This window comes from Humulus lupulus, chromosome 8 (genome assembly GCF_963169125.1).
Source record: "Humulus lupulus chromosome 8, drHumLupu1.1, whole genome shotgun sequence".
Taxonomy (NCBI): domain Eukaryota; kingdom Viridiplantae; phylum Streptophyta; class Magnoliopsida; order Rosales; family Cannabaceae; genus Humulus; species Humulus lupulus.
In genome coordinates this window covers 49,248,883-49,260,197 of record NC_084800.1, presented here as the reverse complement: position 1 = coordinate 49,260,197, position 11,315 = coordinate 49,248,883, and the positions used below count along the sequence as shown (strand labels likewise).

The 11,315-nt window shown below is 36.8% G+C and overlaps 1 non-coding gene across 1 annotated transcript; it reads left to right on the top strand.

Moving 5' to 3' along the window:
• Positions 1 to 4,846: 4,846 nt before the first annotated feature.
• LOC133799085 (small nucleolar RNA R71) lies at positions 4,847 to 4,953 on the top strand. The gene has a single exon (XR_009876289.1). It is a non-coding gene; the product is annotated as a small nucleolar RNA R71 (small nucleolar RNA).
• The last annotated feature ends 6,362 nt before the right edge of the window (positions 4,954 to 11,315 follow it).

Genomic DNA, 11,315 nt, shown 5'->3' with positions numbered 1-11,315 from the left:
AACTCAACCAGAAACTGAAAAGTAACCCAGCAACCAAGTTGATCAAACTCATAATTTTCTTACCTTTGATGGGGAAATCAACTTTAGGTTATCCTCCAAACCTTTCCAGCTTTTAACTCCTTAATTCCCAAAGCTTAATTCTCCTAACTTCCATCAAAATCAAGTTCCAGAAATCATTTCTAACATTATTTAGAAAACTCAACAAAACCTTGAGACCTTACCTCAATTAAGTGACAAATCCTTGCTAAAACCTCTAGCTTCACCAAGGTCTCTAGCCCCAAGCTCCAGCCCAAGTTTTCCTGAGTTAAATCTTCAAAATTCCCCAAGAGGTGGTGATGACCAAACCGATTGGAGGAGAAGAGAGTAAGTCTAAGTGTTTTGTTTTCTCTTCTTTCTTTCTTCTTTCAGTTTCTACTTCTTTCTAACAATTCCACTAAGTCCTAAAAGCTGAATATAACTTATCCCTTTAAAGTCAAATGATCATATTGCCCTCCCAATTATAACTAAAGCTTTAAGTCTTTCTAAGGGCATTTGGTCATTATTCCCAATTCCCGCTAATTCTTCGAGTGTCCTTAATAATTATCGGTTAAATCCCAACACCTAACCAATCACCAATTACTTTCCTCAATATCAAATAATCTCCAATATATTTCCCAGATTCCCAGAAATACCCCAGGCTTCCCCGAGCCAGGTATAAATTCCCGCCGTGAATTTTCTACTAAACCGCCCACTAGGATCACCTTGAGTCACAAGCTGCAAATATATCCACATAATAATGCCGTCTCAACAATTTATCACAAATATTTACATTTATGCCCTCAACTGACCAAAATTACGAATATACCCTTATAACCTAAACATGGCCTACATGCATACTAATACTCAAAACCATGCATCTCATATATTCATATAATCATATAAGCATGCTTTTCACATAATCATGCATTTAATCATTTAAATCACATATAATCCAATTATTCCCTCCCGGCACACTAATCAAGGCCCTTTAGCCTTATTAGTGATTTTGGGTCGTTACAACTATCCCCTCCTAATGAGAATTTCGTCATCGAAATTTATCTAAATAATTCGGGATACTGATCCCGTATTGCTGACTCAAGCTCCCAGGTCGCCTCCTCGACCCTACTATTCCTCCACAACACTTTAACAAGAGGAATCGTCTTATTTTGTAGTACCTTATCCATCCGATCCAAAATTTGAACCGATCGTTCCTCATAAGACAGATCTGTCTGCAATTCCAGATCTTCATACTTCAACACATGTGTCGTATCTGAGACGTACTTCCGGAGCATAGAAACATGGAATACGTCATGGACTCCTGACAACGACGGTGGCAAAGCTAACCTGTAAGCCACTTGACCAATCATTTCCAAGATCTCAAAAGGTCCGATGAACCTAGGGCTTAACTTACCCTTCTTTCCTAACCTCCTCACCCCTCGTAGTGGTGAAACTCGAAGAAACACGTGGTCCCCAACCTGGAACTCCACGTCCCTACGCTTGGGATCAGTGTAGCTTTTTTGTCTGCTCTGTGAGGCGAGAATCCTAGCTTGGATCTTCTCAATAGCTTCATTTATCTTATGAACCATATCCGGCCCCAAATAATTCCTCTCACTCATTTCATCCCAATGAATGGGTGATCTACATCTCCTCCCATACAGCATCTCATATGGAGCCATTCCAATCGTCGATTGGTAACTATTTTTATATGAAAACTCAATCAACGGAAGATACTTACTCCACAATCCCTCAAAGTCAATCACACATGCTCTGAGCATATCCTCCAATACCTGAATCATCCTCTCAGACTGTCCATCATTCTAAGGATGAAAGACTGTGCTGAACTTCAACTGAGTCCCCATAGCCTTCTGCAAACTAACCAAAACTTAGAGGTAAAGATAGGATCTCGATCCGACACTATGGACTTGGGAACCCCATGGAGACGTACAATCTCCCTCACAGATAACTCTGCATGCTGATCCACAGTATATGTCGCCTTCACGGGAAGAAAATGAGCTGACTTGGTGTATCTGTCCACTATCACCCACACCGATTCATGAAGCCCTACTGTCTTGGGTAAACCTCCCACAAAATCCATCGTAATATCCTCCCATTTCCACTTGGGAATATCCAAAGGCTGAAGCAACCCTGCCGGTCGCTGATGCTCAACCTTCACATGCTGACAGGTTATCTGGCTACGTACTCCACCACATCCTTCTTCATCCCGGGCCACCAATATAACGTCCGTAGATCTTGATACATCTTCGTGGTACCCGGATGAAGTGAGTACGGCGTAGTATGCGACTCATCAAATATCTCTCATTTGATCCCCTCATCAGCTGGAACACAAATCCATCCCTGATACCGTAGCAAGCCAACCTCAGAAATAGAATAGTCCTTAGCTACTCCCGCTAAGGCATTCTCCCTAACCTCCTATAACTGAGCGTCTACCAATTGGCCTTCCTTAATTCGTTCTAGCAGGGTTGATTGCAGAGTAATATTGGCCAACCGGCCTACGACAAGTTCTATCCTCGCCTTGGTCATCTGATCAGCTCATTCTCTGGAAATCTGAGTAGAACTGAATAGCTGCCCCGAGCCTCTTCGGCTTAATGCATTCACCACTACGTTGGTTTTCCCTGGGTGGTAAAGAATGTCACAGTCATAATCCTTTACCAGTTCGAACCAATGTCTCTGTCTCATGTTCAGATCCTTCTGGGGGAAGAAATACTTCAGACTCTTGTGATCGGTGTATATCTCGCACTTTTCCCCATACAGATAGTGCCGCCAAACCTTCAGTGCGAATACCACCGCTGCTAACTCCAAATCATGTGTAGGGTACCGCTACTCATACTCCTTCAGCTGTTGTGATGCATAAGTTATGACCTTCTTGTTCTGCATCAACACACAGCCTAAACCCAACCTTGACGCATCACAATAAACCACAAACTTTCCTTCCTCTGAAGGAAGGCTCAACACAGGTGCAATAATAAGTCATCGCTTTAATTCTTGGAAACTGTTCTCACACTTGTCTGACCAGATAAACTTCAAATTCTTTCATGTCAATTCTGTCATTGGCGCTTCTATCTTCGAGAAGCCTTCCACAAATCATCTGTAGTAACCTGCTAAACCAAGAAAAATCTGAACCTTTGAGGCGTTCCTTGGCCTCGGTCAATCCCTGACTGCCTCCACCAAATCCCATTTTCACCAACAATATGTCCAATGAATGTCACTTCTGGTAGCCAAAATTCACATTTCTTAAAGTTGGCGTACAACTGATTCTCCCTCAATCTCTGTAAAACCTTTCGTAGATGCCGCTCGTGCTCTGCCTCTGAACTGGAGTACACTAAGATGTCGTCGATGAAGACAATAACGAACTGATCTAGAGAATCCTTGCACACCCTGTTCATTAGATCCATGAAGGCTACTGGGGCATTGGTCAAACCAAACGACATGACCAGAAACTCATATGCCCATACCTCGTCCGAAAGGCCATTTTCGGTATGTCCTCATCCTTGATCCTCAACTGGTGATAACTAGAATGAAGATCAATCTTTGAGAACACCGTCTTACCCTGCAGTTGATCGAACAAGTCATCAATCCTTGGTAGGTGATACTTATTCTTGATAGTTAACTTGTTCAATTCCCCGTAGTATATACACATTCTCAGAGTCACGTCCTTCTTCTTCAAAAACAAAACTGGAGCACCCCATGGCGAGTAGCTAGGCCTGATGAACCCCAAATCCAGAAGCTCCTGCAACTGTATCTTTAATTCCTTCAATTCTACCGGTGCCATTCTATATGGTGCCCTTGACACTGGCTCTATCCCTGGCGCCAACTCAATAACAAACTGAATCTCCCTACGCAGTGGAAATCCGTGTAAGTCCTCAGGAAACACATCCAAGAACTCGCAAACCAATTTGGTCTCCTCTGGTCTTGTTGGCAAAACCCTAGTGATATCTACCACACTAGCCAGAAAACCTATACATCCTCCCTATAATAAATCTCTGGCTCTCAGCGCTGATATCATGGGTACGCAGGGTCCATGCACCGCTCCCATAAAGACGAAGGGATCCTCGTCCTCCGGCTCAAAGGTCACCATCTTCTTCCTACAGTCAATAGTAGCTCCATATCTAACCAGCCAATCCATGCCTAAAATCATGTCAAAGTCCTCCATACCCAACTCAATCAAGTCTACTGACAATTCCCTACCATTAACCATCACTGGCAGTGCTCTAATCCACCTCCTAGACACCACCAATTCTCCTGTAGGAAAAATAGTCCCAAACCCCGAAGTATTATACTCACTAGGTCTACAAAGTCTATTAATTACCTTACTAGAAACAAACGAATTTGTAGCACCAGAGTCAATCAATACAGTAAAAGGAGAGCCAGCGCTAGAAAGCTGACTTGTCATTACCGAGGGACTAGCCTCAGCCTCTGCTTGCGTCCATGTGAACACTCGAGCTGGAGTCAAGCTATCCACCTTCCCTGTTCATACAAATGAGGCCCTCCACATAATTCACACCCTGATTGCATCTGTATAGCCTGGGCTTGAGCTGAGATCTTGTTTTGTTGCAACTGCTTTGTTAATGAAGCAACCTGAGCAGTTAAAGCAGTGATAGCATCTAATTCATGTACCCCAGCTACTTTTCTCTGTGAAGTGTCTCGTTCGGCAGGACACTGATAATTGTTCATAGCCATCTCCTCTAACAATTCATATGCCTCATCAGCCCCTTTACTCATGAAAGCACCACCTGCTGCTGCATCTATTATAGTGCGAGTAGTACCGCAAAGCCCATTATAAAAATTGTGGACTAACATCCACTTCTCTATACCATGATGAGGGCATTTCCTGAGCAGGTCTTTGAATCTTTCCCAAGCATCGTACAATGACTCTCCCTCATTCTGATAGAAGTTATTGATTTCTCCCCTCAACTTAGCAGCTTTTGCAGGAGGAAAGAACTTTGAGAGAAACTTCTGAGCTAGTTCCTCCCATGTATTGATTGAGTTGGCCTGTAGAGAAATAAGCCAACTTTTTGCCCTGTCCCTTAGTGAAAAAGGGAACAATCTCAACCTTATTTCATCATCGCTCACCCCATTAAACTTAAACGTTGCACATAGCTCAAGGAAGTTCACTATGTGCAAGTTAGGATCCTCATTGGGGAGACCACCAAACTGAACAGAAGTCTGGACCATTTGTATCATCGCCGACTTAATCTCAAAGTTATTGGGAGTAACAGTCGGCGGCCTAATGCACGAGTGCACTCCTGTGACAGCAGGGAGCACATAATCTCTTAATGCTCGCACATTTTGGTTCTGAGCGATGTGATTTTGACCATCATTATTGTTAACCCCGTCTCTTTGGTTGGCAACCATTGATGCTTCCAACCTCTTTTTCCTTCTGTTTTTTCTGCAGGATCTTTCGATTTCAGGATTAACAGGCACAAGATTTGCAGATCCTTCACGTCGCATACAAAAGATTCACCTATTAAAACAAAATGCGACAACTTGGATTAGTTCAAATAATAAAAATAGCCAAATTAGAATAAAAATTAACTATTTTGATATTAATAGAATATCAATTCCCCGGCAACGGCGCCAAAAACTTGTTGCGATATTTTTACTGCGCAAGTATACGCAATCGAATGAACAAGTAATAGTAGTGGAAATACAGTATCGTTCCGTCAGGGAATTGATCTAATAATTACCAACAGCAAACTTTTATTTCTATTTGACTAATGAAAATTTAATGACAATTAACAATGAACAATGAACAATAAACTAGGAAAGCAAAATTTAATTAACGAAATTTAATATAAGCGAAATATTAGAGCATTCTAATTTCATCAACCTTCAATTCTATTCAATCAATAATACAACTAATATGCTTCTTTGATCAATGATTATAGCAAGTTTACTATTGACAATTCTATTCTTTCTCAAGATATAAAATATTCAGTTTACCTGTGAATTCTCTACATGCCTGTGATAAATTCTACACATAAACCGCATTAAGAACAAAAACCTAATTGCTACACAAACCAAGTTGATACTTTCGTTCTAAATTGAAATCTATGTCTATTGTCTAAAGCTATTCCAATTCTCACTTTTCAGATATTGAATTAAAACCAATAATCATGCAAAAGATGGCCAATCAATTACAAGCATTAAACATAAGAACAATAGATAACCATAAATTCAAAGAGTCATAGAAATTGCATTAAAGACGAATAGAATATCCAGTGACTACATTAAAATACTCTAAATAAGAATTTAGTTCATAATATTAAACTTCATCACACAATCTAAAATTCAAAAGCATAAAGAAAAACAAACAAAATAAAAGTAGATTCTTCTCTGTGTCCTTTCTCCTGCTGTCAGAATGCTTCCCCTTTCTGTCTCTTTCGATCTTCTTTTTATTATTTTTACAAAAATCCAAAAACCTACGAATTTCCATAAAAATTTCCAAAAATGCCCTTGTGCCGATATATCGCCTATGATGCTGCGATATATCGCCTACCGAGTGTTCTCGATAAAAACGCAAGTTTCTGATGTCGTTTCTGCTAAGCCGAAATTTGAAATTCCTCAAGCCACGATATATCGCCCAAGACAGGCGATATATCGCCTGTACCACATCTCCAAATGTTAACCAATTTCGACTACTAAAACAGACATTTATCCAAATTCTCGAACAAATCAGAATTATAACGACACACTGCACAAGCTCACCAAATAGATTAACTAGAAACTTTCTCTTGAGAAAAACAACCAAATCAATATGAAAATGTTATAAATAAGCGTATATTTTGTACGCTTATCAATATGACTGATTATGAAGGTGATAATTATTATACTATAATGTTTAGATAGACCCAATAAGATAGTAACAATTGTCATATGAAGGTTTAATGAGAAATTAAGTATTTTTGAGGAATAAGTTTATTAAGAGTAATATTTGAATATCCTAGGGTCTGTCTGCAGCTTTGAAATCGTTAAAGGACTTAGTCAAGGCTGTTTACTCAATTCAAATTAGGCTGAAAAAGTGTAATTACGTGTATAATCTTTCAGCGCATGTCGATATATCGCAGCTCTAGGGGGCGATATATCGCCATACGAGGATACAAAAAACACGTAGCTTGGCACGACAACCTCGACGAGCCTCGGGCATATGAAGCCAGGTGATATATCGCCTATAGTGGGCGATATATCGGCCCATGAGCATGATTTTTGAATTATTTTTAAACCGAGCTCATTTTAATCCTTAACCTCTTGATAAGTCTAGCATCTTTCTGACCGAGTCTTCAGCCTCTGCTGAACGATTATTCAAATATTTTTCAATTAAAAAACCATTATTTTATTCAAGTTAAATGAAGATCTTTTCATTCTTGAACTCTATAAATAGGACCTAGTACCCATCAATTTCTTCATTCATCAAGCTGAGTTCAAAGCCTACAAGCTGCTAGGAGTACTTTAGAGTATTAAACACTTGGGTTGGGGTTATAAGCTTAATCATTATAAGCTTAATAAACACTTGGGAAGTAAGGTTTGTAGTATATTTCGGTTCGAGGTGTAATTCGGTCATAGAAGCATTCAAGGTATTCCTTACTCTAGTTCCTTTCTCTATTGTCTTATAGTTTTTCTACTCAAATCCTAACTGATATTCTCTATTCTTGGTTAGGCATCTAAGATCTTGAATGTAAGATTCTTATTGGTAAGTATCATTTCGATGGTGTAGTTATTCTTTTCATCTCTATTCCTTAGTATACTTACTTCTCTATTATGGTATTTAGGAGTGTTCCAAAATCCTGACTTTGTTCTCATCATCCCGGTATATTGGTAAGGAAAATAGGATAGTTTCTATATGTTATATGTTATGTGTTATGTGTTATGTATAATATGTTATGACAATTTTATGTTATGTTATGTTTTATTTAGGGCTCATAGTTGCTTAGTGCCCTAGTGCTTATCATTTTTTTTATGTCTATAGTTATGATTTACCCTACCTCAAATATTAGACAGGGGATCCAGATGGGTTATCATATACTATCATATGATTTACCCTACCTCAAATATTAGACAGAGGATTTAGATGGGTTATCATATATTACCATATGATTTAACCTACCTCAAATATTAGACAGGGGACACAGATGATTTATCACATGTCATAATGGCCATTAATAGTGTAGTCTTATGTGGTATGCATATGTTATATGTTTATAGCTTATGTTTATGTTTATGTTTCATGGTTGTAGTAGATTTTCCTTGCTGGGCATTAGGCTCATTCCTTTATGTTTTATATGTGTAGGCAAATAGCTATGGCGGCGGGAAGGTTCTTGGCAGCTTGGGAATGTGTATTGAGGGAGAATGACATTGGTGGACTGCGTGAACGATTCGAGGATGAAGTTACTTTTTAGTCTTTTAATTATTATTTCTATGTATTTCCACATCTAATTTTGTAACCCATTTATTTAAGTTATTTTATGTTTTTTTTTTCAAAACAATGGGATCCCATATCCTGCTTTGAATTTTATGTAGTTTAACATTTGTTTTACAATTTTTAATAAAGTTATGTTTATTTCATATGTACGTTTTCTTAAGATTAGTATAGTAGTTTCTAATGGTCCAAGTTTAGAATAGTTGGGTCGTTACATAAAAGGTTTTTTTTATCATTGAATGTTAATACATTAGTCAGTCCAAGGGTTAGTTGAATAAAATAATTATTGAATGATTTTTTGTTTGTTTGTTTGTATATGTTTTTTTATGCGGAATAATTTTTATGCAGGTCATGAACATGGTTGTTGAATTTTTTTGTGATTATGAGGCGCAACTTAGGGGGCATTACATGAAATGTTGGTTTATTCTAACTAACATCATAGTGAGCAGTAATAATGTTTTTTTTTTGTTAATTGAATTGAATTGTTAGCTAAGAAATCGATGTGGTTTGAAGTAATAATCTTTGATAAACCATGACAAAGACATAATTTTGATGTTGAAAGCGCATTTGGAAATCCTGTTCTTTGCGAAAATGGGTTGGGGATCTATCAACTCTTGAGAAGGTTAGTGGAATTGGATTTATCTTTGTCTAAAAGAAAATGGTTGTATGTGTTCATTTTTATTGGGATAGCGGGTGAGAATAGCATGTTAATATTTTGACATGTTTCTTGTATTTGTTTGTGTAGATTTTTTTACCTATTTTGGCGATGCGTCATTGGTTCTTGGCTATGGTTAGTATTTCAGATGAATGTGTACATGTTTTTGACAACCTTCATTTAGTGACTCATGTGCGTATCATGTATCATTGCTAATTTCTTGAGTGTTGGAGTGCTTAATTTTTGTTGAATTATTATTTTGTGTTTGAAAAGAATTAAGAATGCTGATTGATTTTAATTATTCAACGTAGTTGAAGATATTTGATTTAACTTTTCCTAATGCTGTGAAAATAGATTCCGGTGAAAGTTTTAAGTTTGAGAAGTTTTCCATAGTGTCGTCTCCGAACCATGAGTCGAACGAATGCGTTGATTACAATTGTGGCATATATGTAATACAACTTATGAGGGTCGCTTATACAAGTTGGAGAATATTTGGACATGTATGTTTGTGAATTATTTTAACTTTAGTTTACCAGCACACTATTTTTTCTATAGTTATATTGTAACGCCCACTGTACTTAGCATACATATATATAGTGTAAAACAAAATTTATATTTGAATACAAAAATACTGAAATTCTGAAATTCTGAATTTACAAAAATTTTATTAAAAATACATAAATTATTGTTCGTAACTTTAAACCATACAATATTCACACCCAAAAACTTTATTTTACATACTACTTTTTATAATTTTAGTAATAATTTATGTGACGTTATTACACTTTATTGTAGAACTATGGTTGTATCCAGCGAATAAACTTTAAAGCTCTATGTATCATATAAAGTTCACAAAATTCTTTTAAATAAAATATAATTATAAAACAAAGTTTCTCGCTTATTTATAAAATATAGCATTGCGGAACTCCATTCCCTTCAGGTTAGCCCCATATGTACAATCATGTTGGCTCCACGTATACTCATCAGTAATTTATACTTGGGGCATCTTACCTACAACACAAACATTATTTGATGAGCTAAGGCTCAGTAAGCAGAATAACTACCTCATATGCATTAAAATAAACGTACAACATGTTATGAATTTTTTTTCTTTCACTTTAATCTTTTCACTTTCCTTTCTTTGGGCCCTAGAGGATGTTGATGCCGGCATCATATAGGGAATCACATTCATACCTAAACGTAAACATGATAATAGGGACTTTCTCCTTCATAAACATGCATTATATAGGGAAGTACGTCTCCCTTATTACATTTTGGGACATAACTCTCCCAAGCCGCACATCTACTTTAACACTTTCAATAACACATCCGTAAACATTAAGCATGCTTATGCATAATAAATATAACATGCTTGAAAATAACTTATGCATAAAAACAATATGGCAGAATAACATGTAAAGCATATAAATGCACATAAGACACATAAAATATTTGTGTTGTAGACGAGGATTCTACTTACCTCGCGTCCTAATAAAACAACTGAAATTGTTAGCTTCCTGATAAAAACACACACTATTAACTTACATAAAATCTACATGATATAATTTTAGTTTACAATTGTTTTTATTCCTTTTTTCCTATTTTATTATTTATTTTATGTCCAGGCGTATGGTCATACTATAATTGTCCATGGCAAGATCCTGGTCTAAAAATCGTGGTCATGGTCATAGGAAATGTCCAAGTCATAATACCAGTCCGTAATAATAGGGAACACTGTCATATAATAAAAGTCCATATAATAGTCCACATAAGGTTATAAAAAGTCCATAATAGTCCAAATTGTGACCATAACCTATATAAATTTAGTATTATAATGACACATTAAAAATAAGTGATATTTCAATTTTGGCATTGTAATGACATAGTAAAATAATCTATATATAAATTTTGACATTATAACGACATAGTAAAATAATCTATATATAAATTTTGGCATTATAACGACATAGTAAAATAATCTATATATAAATTTTGGCATTATAACAGCATAGTAAAATAATATATATAAATAATAGCTAAATAACTGAACTGAAATACTCTAGAAGGAGCTTACCTAAAATGTCTTCGTATGTTAGCGTTATAGACATAACTTCACCTAGATCTTAGAAATTTAGAACTTTAAAAGAGTGCTAAGAAGATTTTTAGGCAGAGTGAGAGAAAGAAAATGAGGTTTTGTAATTCAAAATG